This window comes from Cydia pomonella, chromosome 24 (assembly GCF_033807575.1).
Source record: "Cydia pomonella isolate Wapato2018A chromosome 24, ilCydPomo1, whole genome shotgun sequence".
Classification (NCBI taxonomy): domain Eukaryota; kingdom Metazoa; phylum Arthropoda; class Insecta; order Lepidoptera; family Tortricidae; genus Cydia; species Cydia pomonella.
This window is the reverse complement of record NC_084726.1, coordinates 10,222,057-10,237,197: the sequence shown is the minus strand read 5'-3', so window position 1 is coordinate 10,237,197 and position 15,141 is coordinate 10,222,057. Positions and strand designations below refer to the sequence as shown.

General features: G+C 36.1%; 1 protein-coding gene across 3 annotated transcripts in view; it reads left to right on the top strand.

Annotated features, from left to right (window-relative positions):
• Positions 1 to 15,141, top strand: part of LOC133531122 (tyrosine-protein kinase receptor) — a 51,854-nt gene that overhangs the window by 1,360 nt on the left and 35,353 nt on the right. The window lies entirely within an intron of this gene.

Here is a 15,141-nt window from a genome sequence, read left to right as displayed (position 1 = left end):
ATACAAACTCGGGAAAACTAATTTTCCCTGACATCATTCCCGGCCAGACACAAACTCGGGAAAACTAATTTTCCCTGACATCATTCCCAGCCAGATACAAATAATAAGGTCGTTTTCCGAAAAATCACTCATTTATTATTATTATATTAGGTACAGTTGAATTGAATAATCAACCGCCGTAGAACCTTGCCACAATAACAATATTAAGATGCTAGTGTCCGTCTAAGCTAACGTCGCACTGACTTTAATACAACAAAGTGTGAGGGTGTCATTATATCCGTCATATTTTAATAGAAATTTGATATTTATGATGACAATATTCCTATACAAATGCTATACTAAACCCATTCCTATACTAAAATTTGACGACCGGTTTGGCCTAGTGGGTAGTGACCCTGCCAACGAAGCTGATGGTCCCGGGTTCAAATCCTGGTAAGGACATTTATTCGTGTGATGAGCATGGATATTTGTTCCTGAGTCATGGGTGTTTTGTATGTATTTAAGTATTTATAAATATTTATATATTATATATATCGTTGTCTAAGTACCCTCAATACAAGCCTTATTGAGCTTACTGTCGTGGGACTTAGTCAATTTGTGTAATAATGTCCTATAATATTTATTTATTTAAATGCCACGCAGAGTTAGGTTGGTCCGACTCTACAGTTTATTTTAACAATGAACCGCCGTAGAACCTTGTCACAACAACAATATTGAGACGCAAATTAAGTGTGACAAGGTACTCCCATATGATATTGTGTCATTCATTGTTTTCGTTCTTTCAGTTTGTAAATGTCAACTGTCAAAGTTTGGAAAAGTAGCCTTACCTCATGTCTGTGTACCTATGTTAGTCATCGTTAATTAATTCATTTCGAAATAGTAGATTATTAACCATGGAATAGTGCCTTTCACCCGAGTTAAATACTCTACTTTTCATTTCGAATACGAGGAAAGTGAAATGTACATGGTTTAAAAAAAAGCGGCCAAGGGCGAGTTGGACTCGCCCATGAAGGGTTCCGTACCATTTATGATGTATTAAAAAAACTACTTGCTAGATCTCGTTCAAACCGATTTTCGGTGGAAGTTTGCATGGTAATGTACATCATATATACTTTTTAGCTTTATCTTCCTCTTATTTTAGAAGGTACAGGGGGACACATTTTACCACTTTGGAAGTGTCTCTCGCGAAGTATTCAGTATAGAAAAAAAAATATTAGAAACATCAATATCATTTTTGAAGACCTATCTAGAGATACCCCACACATATGGGTTTGATGAAAAAAAAAATGAGTTTCAGTTGTAGTTGTTGTTGTTTAAGTATGGGGAACCCCCAAAATTTATTGTTTTTTTTTTTTTTTAATATTTTTGTGTGAAAATCTTAATGCGGTTCACAGAATTACATCTACTTACCAAGTTTCGACAGCATAGTTCTTATAGTTTCGGAAAAAAGTGGCTGTGACATATGGACGGACAGACAGACAGACAGACATGACGAATCCATAAGGGTTCCGTTTTTTGCCATTTGGCTACGGAACCCTAAAAACACGGTTAAGTATAAATTTTAGTAGTATTTCTTGAGGGTACTTTATTCAATTAACAATTTAGGTAACAATTTGCCACGCTGGATTATTTGTTGAACCAGATAAGATTCAGCTCGGAGGTCGCAGCCTCTGTCCCTCAACCGGCGTCCAAATGATAAACAATAATGATAAATCCCATTGTGAATAATATGCAGAGTTAGGACTTTATTATTTTGGACAAAATATGAAGAAACAACATAAAGTCACAACACCCTCGGAACAATATGAAGAGCAAATATCCACTTAATATTCAACCTTTAAATGCCAGAGGTCCGTTTTAGGTTGAATTAATTAGCTTTTGAGACTTTCGAAACATGGATATTAGATAGGTCAAAAACGTTCGGGAAAACATTTAATTTTTCTGTGGACATTACAAAAGTTAACGATTTTTATACATTTTAAAGCGCGCGGTTGTTTTGTGCGATAATTTGCCACACGCCCATTTTACATCAGATAATTTTTACAAAAAGAAATGAAACCCCATTAAAAACATTTTCATGTAAAATGTTGCCAAGAGTCAAAAAGTTATCAGGTTACTAGCCCTAACTTCACAACTCGACACCTTAGTCAAAATATTTGGCTTGGCTGTTTAGTTACTGAGAAGTATTGTATAATAAATAAATAAATAAATAAATATTATGGGACATTATTACACAAATTGACTAAGTCCCACAGTAAGCTCAATAAGGCTTGTGTTGAGGGTACTTAGACAACGATATATATAATATATAAATATTTATAAATACATAGAAAACACCCATGATGCTCATCACACGAATAAATGCCCTTACCAGAATTTGAACCCGGGACCATCGGCTTCATAGGCAGGGTCCCCAGGGATACCCACTAGGCCAGACCGGTCGTCGTATTAATTAAAAGTAATGATAATGTTTTTTCAACTTACGGGCATGTGACGGTAGCGAAAAATATATGATGACTAAGGTGTAGAGTTTGTGAAATTAGGGCTTGTAGAGTTAGAAGCTTGGCTCTACAAGAGATCTGATAACTTTTTGACAGTGCGAGCCTTATGATTTCGTCTTGGCAACATTTTACATGAAAATCTTCATGATGGATTATGCATTTTAAATAAGTGGTTGAAGATAATGAGAAATTACGCTAAGCCGCGGACGGACAGACAGACAGCAGACGGACATGGTGAAACTATATTGGTTCCAAGTTGACTACGGAACCCTAAAAATCAATACGCCATTCTCAATCTCTTTAGAGCTTATAATAACATAAAAAATAAATCTTTCTTAGACGAGCTTTACCATATTTGAAAGATAGGTACAATTTCTTTTACATTTTTTTTTCTTTTTCATTTGGTAAGTACGTCCCACTGACCTAATACTAATAGGTACAAACACACCAACGCGAGAAAAACTAACTATGAAATACAAAAAAAAAAAAACAAATTCAATCAAATCTAAATGAACGTAATAAAAAATATCATTCAAAATCATCATTTAAAAGTCAATTCTACTAGATAACACAAGGAAACTACTCAAAATTTGCATTTGATTACTTTGCCACAGATGTGGATAAAATGCAACTTTCTCATCAGTTTTTGAAGTAGGTACCAAGAGAGCTTTTACCAGCTACCTAGTGTGGTGAAGAAAAGAAAAGACATGCTGCGCCGATCCCAAGTGAATGGGATAAGGGCAAGCGAATGATTCTATCTGATTTAATGTATTGATTTTTGGTATGGTTATTTTCATCGTTTGCAAACACACGAAACCGGAAGTGGGACCAGGAAGACGGTAAAAATACCTTTATGACGTCGTTAACAATTTCTTTTTTGAAGCTTTTTTCCGACGACCAATCATTTTATACAAATAGGACTCTTAGGTATAAACAGTAAAGAAGGATTGAAATTAAAAAAAACACTCTAATGTCTTGGTTATTTGTACAAATATATGTTCATATTATGTATGGAAGATCAAGGAAATTGCCATTTTGACCCTGAAATATTGCGTTTATGTGTATAGTTGTCATACAATTTATTGTTCATATTTAAATTATTTTTAGGAAAATTCAACGAAGTGTATAGGCGCCGTTAGGTACGATCATGGTTCGTTAGTATGTTATATCCAACATTCTTTCTAATGTCGTTTAAAACCCCTATAAATTACCTACTTAGGTACTTAAAAACCTCTATCTAAATTAGTAATGTGCCAAAAAGAATTTTCCAAAAGAGCAAAGTTCACATGAATAGTTCTATTCAATTAGTTTCGATTTCTAATATGTCACTTGAATAGACGTCAATAAGTGACGTAAATACATATTAAATAAAACATTTAAAAAACATTGAGTAATAATCCTAATCTGTACCCCTAGTGTACATTTATTCGACAGCGAAACCTGACGTACGCATTTGCGTTAAGTCTCATTTTGTATGGGATTTTGAGTTTCCAAAACATCCCGCTTGGCGCGCTGTTTCTGAATCCCATTCAAAATGAGACTTAACGCAAACGCGTACGTCACGTTTCGCTATCGAATAAATTTACACTTGGGTTACTGAACGGGAACTTTCTATGTGGAAACTTGCATAGAAATTTTCTAGAAATATTGGAAATTTTGAGAATTAAATTCTGCAACTTGCACATTGCTAATTTAAACCCTTACTTTTCTCAAAAATGTAAAAAATAAATTATTTTTCATGGTTAGAACATTGCAATTATTTTAACCAATAAGCCTAACAAGTACCTACCTATTCGTTAAATTGTGACTTCATTCGAGTATGTATTGACTAGTAAATGTGTAAGACAACAACGTTGTAGCATAATGAAAGTGATATTTGTTTACGAGATTAAATTCCTTTTTTGATGAATGAGTACCGATGGCGAGTGGGCGAGATTTATAAACTGAAATAGAATTGGGCGAAAATTGGTAGTAGGTGTAGTACTAGCCGGTATCTCGTTCATTGAGTTCATTGATTTTATTAAAAGTTTGCAATTAAGGAGTGGTTCAGAAAAAAAAGCACATTATGTGGATTTTTCATTTTATTTAGTGATAATTTTTATGTAGAACATTTTTTTTAAATCTGTAAATACTATTCTATACAATTAAATAAAATAGTATTTAACATAAAAAGGCGCATTGAAGTTTTCGCTTTTTACATTACATATCTCTTAAGACTTTTTGAACAGCGTCTTTTGAGAGAATTTATGAGGTATTTCTCATAAACATAGTTTTTTTCTTTAAGTTTGATAAGCTACTTAATACATTATTAAATTGTCTTATGTTCGATATTGCACTTTTTTGATTTGACTTCACTTTGAGGTAGTTATATCGAATTTCAATTTTTATGTATTTGCGATTTTTACAGAAATTTGTCTCCCATAGAAAAACATCTGTCAGAGATTAAATTGGAGAGACTTCCTGACTACCGAAGATGAACTCAAGTTTATTGGTATAATTTACTCGTAAGATGATTATTCCTAAAAGCATACAACAAGTTGTGAAAATTGAAATTCAAGTGTGGCATTGCGTAAAACGGCAGGTGAAGATTGTCAAATTATGTTGTACAAAAAGTTACGAAGTAAATTACAATAAAAATTTGAAAACTCAAACAATCTGATATTTCTCAATATGATTTTATTGTTGTTATATAGTATTTTATCTACGGATTATTGAAAAAAATAAACTGCTACATAATTAGTAAAAAAACAAAAAAAAATATACTAGTTTTTTTTTTTTATACTACGTCGGTGGCAAACAAGCATACGGCCCGCCTGATGGTAAGCAGTCTCCGTAGACTATGTACGCCAGCAACTCCAGAGGAGTTACATGCATGTTGCCGACCCTAAACCCCTCCCCCCCCCCCCCCCCCCTCGTTGAGCTCTGGCAACCTTACTCACCGGCAGGAACACAACACTATGAGTAGGGTCTAGTGTTATTTGGCTGCTGTTTTCTGTAAGGTGGAGGTACTTCCCCAGTTGGGCTCTGCTCTAGAACTGGAATGACATCCACTGGCTGTGCCCTACCACACAAAGCGAGATGACATTCACAATGCCCATACCTCTCTTAAAAGATATTTAATTCACTGCCACTTTTTTACTGAACCACTCCTTAGTAGGCATTTACCTACGCGATTCATTTCTTCATAAATCATTAAACAAATTAATACAAACAATCCTTTTAATGCTCATTTATTTTAAAGCGCGACTTCAAATGTTACTCAACTCATTTAATAAGAGCAAACAGTAGGGTAGACCGGGGACGCGGCCGGGGACAATAAAAAAAATGTTACAGCTTGAGCCAAAATGATTCCGTAAATTTTAGACAAATATGATACGTCTTCTTCTTCTTTGTCGTGGTACTCTTTGCAGAGCGTCGTGGTCAACTGCTGATATCAGGCGCAGATGTTGCTTGCCGTACGATTTCTCGCCATTTTTCGCGGTTGGGGGCCATTCTGGCAAATGCGTTCAGGGGACCCTTCATGGCAGATTTGATTTGGTCAGTCCATCGCATAGGTGGCCTTTTGCGCGGTCTTTTTCCGTTTGCTCTACCCTGCCCCACTAGACGCTCTATGGAGTCGTTGTTCCTCCTCGAGACGTGACCAACAAAACTGAGTATGCGGGTCTTTACGAGAGTCGGAAGGCGCTGCTTGATACGGAGTTCTTTAAGGATGGAGACATTAGTCCGAAACTCGGTCCAGGATATCCCCAGCATTTTCCTACAGCACCATATTTCTAGGGCGTCTATCGTCTTCTCCTCTGTCTTTCGGATAGTCCAGGTCTCCGCAGCGTATAAGAATATAGGAAAAACGAGGGCCCGTACAAGCCGAACCTTCGTGGTGTTTGTGACGTTTCGGTGATACGTAGCCTATACGTAAAAACTAGCCAAGACAAATCCTTTATAATTTCAGGATTTTCTACACAGCACAGAACATGGCACCCATATAGATCTCAATTCCGTTGTCGGCGAGTCAACAACGACACATATTCTTAATATTGAACTTAATTGGCTCTCATTTCACATTTATGTTTTAAATTAATTATAGGCATAGACATACCATATCCTATTGTAAGTACAAAGTTTCAGAGCAATCTAGCTAGCCGATTTAAAATGAGAGCGAAACTACATTTGTATGGAGAACCGAATTTGCTGCGGACGCACAATGTAGCATAATTGGATTAGGACCAACCTCGAAATCTCTGTAACAGTCATGAAATTTATTATGTATATAAATTAAAGGCCCCTATTTCATGCCCAAACCATTTAACATTTGGGGACCTCGAGGAATCCGAGCCATCTTGGAAAATGTGTACCATCAACACAACAGTCAACATTAAAACTTATTAAATTCTACACAAAAAAGTCCTCGATATCTTTGCGGAACAATACATCTTGTTATAGAGAATACTTGCTGAATCTAAGTTTAACGCTTATACACTTCCAGGGGACATTCTCTTAAAAGGAAACTCGGCGGAATATGAATTCTATTTTTAACTATACATTTGTACGTGGTCTACCCCAATATTAACATTTTACTCTACTGCGACTAAACCTAACAGAAGGGTTATGGGTGTAAGTACTGATGTTTCAGTACACCCAGTAGGTAGGTATTAGGATACAGGACGGATTTTTTTAAATGACGTATCGTTAGATTTCTCTTGCCATTCACAACCTACTTTTACTTGTTCTGTTAAAGAATAGTACATTACGATACAAGTGCGAAAAATAGGAAATTCGAAACGAGTGGCGATAAATTAAAACACGACCGAAGGGAGTGTTTTAAATCGACACGAGTTGCGAATTACCTATTCGCACATGTATCGTACAACGTTTTACAGTACATATGGCCCTTTAAATGTTCGACACAGTAACGTAATATGCTACTTCTCGCACTAGTGCTATAAAGTAGCCCCATATGTACTGTAAAAATCAATACAGCCGCCTTGAGAGGACTCCGAATATTAAATCATATTTTTTCTTCTAGCGCCTAAACTATTGAGCGGAGTACAGTAAAACAGACATCAGTAGATCCACAGTTAGTATACAAGTGCTATGCAATACAAAGTTACTAAAATTAACGGAAGAAAAAAGTTTAGGGCTAAATAATACGTCATTTAAAAAATCCGTCCAGTATCCTAAGCTACAGGCTGTCCTGAATCCTCAGTACTTATACCCATAACCCTACTTTCTGGTTAAGTTGCAGTCAAGTAAAATATTGATATTGGGGTAGATTATGTACAAATGTATAGTTAAAAGTGGAATTTTTATTCTTCCAAGTTTCCTATTAAGAGAATATCCCATGAAAGGGTATAAGGGCTAAATCTGGGTTTAGCAAGTATTTTATAAAGCAAGATCATTTTTTCAGATGCAAAATAGGTACATTAATGATTAATATGTAAAACACCATTAATTATTGAATTAAAATTATGATTTTGTGTTAAAAAATATGAGACCAATGATACAGCCCGATTACACGGGCTACATATTAAAAATGATTATCATGGAAACAGTAAATATACACAGGTGAACAAAGTTATAGTAAAATAGGTGCATAATTTCAGAGCTTGCCTGGCCCACCTGTACCACCTACCATGACCACGGCCGTCTCCTACTATTTTTTTTTTCTAATACCTATGGCCTTACTAGCGAACAGTATTCCATGTTCTTGATCCAGAATTTAAACCCTTAACTACATATTTGTGGCACTTGGGGTTGAATTTGAAACTCTAGGGCACTAGCGTGGCTCTATGAGAGCGCCTTATATAGGCTTCTGGTGACCAGAGGATCAGCATTGTTAACCAGCGCGGAAATGCACCAAGCCTTCTGAGCACCCTACCGAGCGACCAGAATATAGGGCAAATATTTTATGTATACGTTTTTGACTTAAGTGTTTTTATCATGTTTTATATTTAAACTTACAGATGTCGAACTACCAGCAAAGTTTTTGAAGAGGTTTTTATATTTCCTGGTACCAAACTGATACAGGAAATTGGAACATCAGTAAATAATCTACACCGAAGACAATGAAATATAGTCACATAATACTTTAATGTTTTATTTTATTAAAGAAATCGGTAAAAAAATGTGTTAACTGAAAAATATAAATTTTATTTTATTTGTAGTTGAATAACAAAATATGTATTTAATCTCCTTTTAACATAGGAATTCTCTTTGTGTAGGTACATATAAATAATAGGCACTTAGGTCTTGGTAAGTAATATAGACAGTACAGTAGGTCTTATCTTAATAATTTGAGATCTCATACATGCGTTCCGATATATCTGATGGCGACTGTACATACAATGGGGTCGCGTATACGAGTACAAAGAGCATTAAAATAGTTGTTGATAGACCAAGTGAGCGAGCTACTATGGTACCTATCTTTATATCAATTGTATGCATTATGTAATAGCGCAATACAGAATTTTTTTTTGACAAATGTAGTATTATTTTTATAGTAATAAAGGTTATTCATGAACCATCTCGTAATTTAAAAAAAACGGACTTTATCTCTAAATCATATGCCTTATATTTACAGATGTGTTAGGTTACAACTTGGTTCGTGAACGTGGTTTAGAAGCAACTTGAGACTGGGTGCGGAGTAAATTGCATCAATTTTTTTTACAATTTTGAGCGTTTATAGGAGAATATGTGGAGCGAGCATTATTCGACGTGTAGGTGTAGGTTCAACAAAAAGATCGCATGTCAATAGTTCTTTATTGTCGTTAAAATTCAATTAATAATCGCCTTTATCTACCATCAACTGTGTGGTCACTTTTTAAATGATTGACGTTGTCAGGTACAGTTTCACTACTCGCCGCCGCATTGTTCATAGCGCATGACTTATCCTATCGAATACAAGATGTCGCTGATTCCTGTAAACTTATGTTTAAAAAAAAAGACGCTTTACTCTATGCCATATATTGTAGGAAAGGAAGGGTATTCCCTGTCGTACGTCAAAAAATCCAAGATGGTGCCCAAGCCCATGGACAAAAAAGTCTAGCAATAAAATCAACACTTGTCAAAATTTGACATTAGCAATCCACAGTCAGGTGACAATCAAATCAAACCGAACCACTTCGAGTTCAGAGCCATTTCAAACTATATAGTAGTAATAAACAAAGTTGATTTTTGTTTGATTATTTTTTCTATGAATGAGTTTTGATTGTTCCAAATGATAATATCCACAGTTGATAGAATCAACACTTGATACAATCAACATGCGATAGAATCAAGTGTTGATTTGATGTGGACGCGAAATTTGACAGTTGTGCATCTCGAATAAGGCCCCTTGGCTAGGCCAGATGAGACAACTTTTTTTTGCGTGTGCACCTACACCCAAACTCAACCAATTCAATTAACTGCTTAGTTGACTCCCTCTTTTATGTAGGTGCCTACTAAAAACACCTTATGCCGTTGCTATAAGGTTTAAAATGGTATGTTATTTGAGTGTTAGATGGTCGCGACTCAATGAGATGGAAATAGACTTTAATAACTTCCTGCTGATGCGTTCGTGATACGTCCATGATATATTGGATGAAGACCAGAGTATAGTAAATAAAGAAGAATGACAACCCTCATACAATTATTATTTACGAAAACGGGACTTATCATCCATAAATTACGTCCTTGTCACACGTCACATTTGGCTAACTCCTTCCCCCTGGTGTGACGTCACCTATTTCGCAATTTTTTTTTCAGCGAAATCTCCGAATACCGAAAAAACCGATTAGAAATAAACATTATATGAATAAAATCGATTATGATTCAAAAAACAATTATTTAACTGTATAGCGAAAAAAAATCAAACCTATTTTCGGTTAGGAGACGTATTTAAAGTCATTCGAGTCATGGTTGAATTAATATTTCGTATACCAAATTATACTTGCGTACTTTTCATGTATGGGCTCCCAACTCAAGTATAATATTCATTTCGATACGCTGTAGTCAACTATAATCACGATTGTATAAAATATTATTTAAGCTTAATGTTAGTATGGTTCACGACGGTTTAAATTCGATGCGTCTGTGTCTACTTATTATTTATCTTACCATACAGAAAATTAACAAATACTCGCATACCTACTAAATATGTTGATCGTCCGGGCTTTTGTCTCTAAAATAACAACAAAGCCGTCCATTTTCTTCTATTTTGCATTATTTGCGGCCCTCCCGGAATAGTCGGTCGGTCGGTGCAGTCATTGCGAATGCCCAGCGAGCGAGTAGAGTGCTTAGTAATAATAATAATAATACTATCGCTAGATGGTTGGATGAAGGGTCACATGCAGAAGGCGGGGATCTTGGACACGGCGGGGATCCTGTACACGGCGCGGATAGCCCGGCGGTTCCTCTCTCTGCGGTCCTGACTCTCTTTATATGTATTTTGTATTGTTTGTTCTGTAAGTGTTTTTATATTTTACTTTTATATTTCTTATTATAAATAACGAATCTCCATTGCGTTCCTACGAGTAAGTAGAAGAGGGAGATGGAAGGGGTAGACCTAGGCGGACTTTCTCTGATCAAATCGGGGAAATCCTGAAGAAAGGCCAGGTCAAGAGCACCCTAAACCGACGAATGTCATGAAAGTGAAGGAAGCGAAAGAGGTATGTCAGGATCGTAGCAAGTGGAAATTTGTGGTCTCTGCCTACTGCCTACCCCTTCGGGAAATAGGCGTGATTATATGTATGTATGTATAAATAACTTAACCCAAGATTTTAAATTAATAAAGGGGATAATAATAAATCCGCTTATTTAAGACAACATAGGTCCATCATAATCGCATTACAATGTAAAAAACCGGCCAAGTGCGAGTCGGACTCGCACAGGAAGGGATCCGTACCATTATCTATAAAAACGGTCACCCATCCAAGTACTGACCCAGCCCGACGTTGCTTAACTTCGGTGATTGGATGAGAACCTCGCGACTGGAAAGAAATATTTATTTTATTCTGTTTTTAGTATTTGTTGTTATAGCGGCAACAGAAATACATAATCTGTAGAAATTTCAACTGGCTAACTATGACAGTTCATGAGATACAGCCTGGTGACAGACGGACGGACGGACGGACGGACAGCGGAGTCTCAGTAATAGGGTCCCGTTTGACCCTTTGGGTACAGAACCCTAAAAAAGCAAAATTAAAAATAAATTTAAACAGTATAGACATTTTAAAATATTTGAACATTACTGACATTTATAAAAAGAAAAGAACCATATCAAAAATCTGAATAAAACTTTTAAAATATAAAATATTCAGTTTAAAATTATAAGTTACTTAAAATTAGAATAAAATCACTACACTTTATAAAACAAAGTCCCCCGCCGCGTCTGTCTGTGTGTATGTATGTTCGCGATAAACTCAAAAACTACTGAACGAATTTTCATGCGGTTTTCACCTATCAATAGGGTGATTCTTGAGGAAGGTTTAGGTACCTATATAATTTGTTAAGGTTTTGTGTGACTCGTGGGAAACCGGGACCGGTCGCTACTCAGTACTATAACCACGATCGAAGGTCGTAAATTTTGAGTAACTATCACCGTCACTCTAAGTACGGCTTAGTTGGAGTAAAAGAGAAAGATGCCCGAAATTTTGCGAACTTCGGTGTTCGCGGTAAGCCCTCAGTGTCCCTTTGAATGCCTTATTCCTACTGATGTGCCTTCGAAAGCCTGTGGTAACCTTCTCATATTTCCGTATGGGTATAGGAATCAAAATTCTCCATTTCCAAAACGAAAATTTACTTTTTACAAGCTTTTATTTAACTTGCTCTGTTAGTATGTAAGTTTGTAAGTAAGTACCACTTGCGCCATCCAGGGTTAGCCATTAACTCGGGGTTAACCGGTTAAATCCAGAGGTACCAGTACAATTTAACCCAGGGTTAACGGTTAACTCCAAGGTCTCCGAGACAGTGGCTAACCCTGGATGGCTACATATGTAAGTCGGGTGGCAATGCAATACTATGGTAGCATCGAGCTAATCTGATGTTTAGAGACGACAGGTGGCCATAGGAACTCTGTGATGAAACAATAACGCAACCTAATTGTGTTTTAGAATTGTCTCGATGAGTATTAGCTGCCTGTGATAAGAAAAGTACAGTTAACGACAAAAGCTTGTACCAAAAATGAAATGTTTGCCAAAACTTATAATTTTTTGTGTGTTGCTGGCGGATAGCAAGTACACGGTTAGTAAATACGGTTCTCTCAGCGCGCGCGCAACGTGCGACGCGGCGCGGAGCAGTACGCGAGGCACCGCCGTCGTGAACGCTGCTCGCACTGTTAGTGCTTGAGAAAGGAGACCTAGGCTCTCCGAAACATGTCGCGCGAGTGACTAAAAATACGTGAGTGTAAACCGTAGAATTAGTTTGATGTTAGTATGTCTCATGATAGTTTAAATTCGATAGCAAATAAGGTACATTGCGCGCGGCCAAAAGTATGAAAGTCCTTGATCTGCCGCTCGCCGCGCCGCCGGTCGTGCGCGTCCTGTCCGTGGACTCCATGGGCTCCTCGACCGGCCCGCGCGCGCGCTATTGGAATACCAGTGGCTCATGCAATTAGTGCACTTGTGCAGTTTGCTGCGCTTGATTTGACGTTGGGATGCATTGCTCTACGCTGATTCTGTTTCTACTCAATGGGGATTACGAAATCTGAAATTTAGTGTATTGAAATCAAATAGATATAAGGTATTAATAGTTTAAGAAAATAAATAAATATTATGGACAATCTTACAGAAACCAACCTAGTACCACAGTAAGCTCAATGAGGCTTGTGTTGTGGGTTATGTTTTGTGGTGAATTGTCAACCTTTAACTTTATTTAATTTATTACGTTTATTATGCTATTGATCATGTCATTGAAATAGTCAATTTTACCAGCCAACATGAGGAAACAACTCAAAAACGGATTTCATTGCCACTCTTAGTAGTAGTAGTAAACTATTTATTGTACAAAAATACATATTAAAAGTAACATACAATTAGTAAGAAGTACAAAGGCGAACTTATTCCTTTGAGGGATTTGAGGGAGGGAGGGGGAGGGAGGGGACTCTTGTGGATAAAATGCAACTTTCTCATCAGTTTTTGAATTATAAAAATAAAATAAAAAGAGCCTTTGCGAATGCTGAATAATCATTAATTATTAATAAACCGTTAACATGTTCAAAGGAGACAATGAGGTGATAATAATAAATAAATAAAAATAAATAATATAATATTATAGGACATTATTACACAAATTGACTAAGTCCCACAGTAAGCTCAATAAGGCTTGTGTTGAGGGTACTTAGACAATGTTATATATAATATATAAATATTTATAAATACTTAAATACATAGAAAACACCCATGACTCAGGAAGAAATATCCATGCTCATCACACGAATAAATGCCCTTACCAGGATTTGAACCCGGGACCATTGGCTTCATAGGCAGGGTCACTATATAATATACCCACTAGGCCAGATCGGTCGTCGATCGGTGATACTGACAAATGTCGATTTGCTTATATGCTATCAATAAATAATGGTAAATCAATATTATAGGACATTATTTTATTACACAAATTGACTAAGTGCTACAGTAAGCTCAATAAGGCTTATGTTGTGGGTACTTAGACAACGATATACATAATATATAAATACTCACATAAAAAACACCCATGACTCAGGAACAAATATTCGTGCTCATCACACAAATAAATGCCCTTACCAGGATTGAACCCGGAACCATCGGCTTAATAGGCAGGATCACTACCCACTAGGCCAGACAGGTCGTCAAAACCGTTTAAAATAAATTACTGTAAATTAATAAAATGATAAGCATACGAGACACGAATAATCATGAAGTTTTAGGAGGTTCATTCTAGGTACTTAGTTTACGTAACGCTTACGTCGCATTGAAAGTGTTGAAACCATGCATTTCATACTAAGACAATATTTTTCCAAGTCCGGCTCATGCAACGTTGCCAGATATACTGAAAAATCTGTAGATGTCAGATTTTTAACGTAACTTTGATACAATATTACAACAAATAATAATGTTTTTATAGCGTTAAGGCTTACTTAGATTATAAGGAACCGATGACATCATGATATATTTAATTGTAATAATTGATACATTTTGACATTGTGGGTATTTTTATTTAATGTTTTGATTGTTTAATTATTTTAATGTAAATATTTGTACGCTTGCTTGCATGCTGAATACAAGGATTCCTTTTTATTATTTTAAGACCACAATACAATTGTACTGTATTCTTACAAATAAAGATTTATGAATTATGAAATAATGCAATTAGTAAACGCGTTACATGCCTCAATTTGCCTTTGCAAAACCTAAATGTAATACTTGAGGCTTGTAAAGTTGTATCAATAATTGTATTTGGTATAATTAAATTACCTAAGGTACGGATCCTACTGACTGCGCCAAATGATATTGGCTAGAGTCAAACCAACCTAATTTTGCACATAATATGCAAATGGTAGCACAAAAGTCAAAATCGAAATAATACGACGTTTATAGTAGCACTGCCATACTTTGTCGTTACAAAGTGCAAAACATCAAGCATGTTACCTGCTCAAGTCAAGCTTAGACGGATGGACTCTACATTAAGT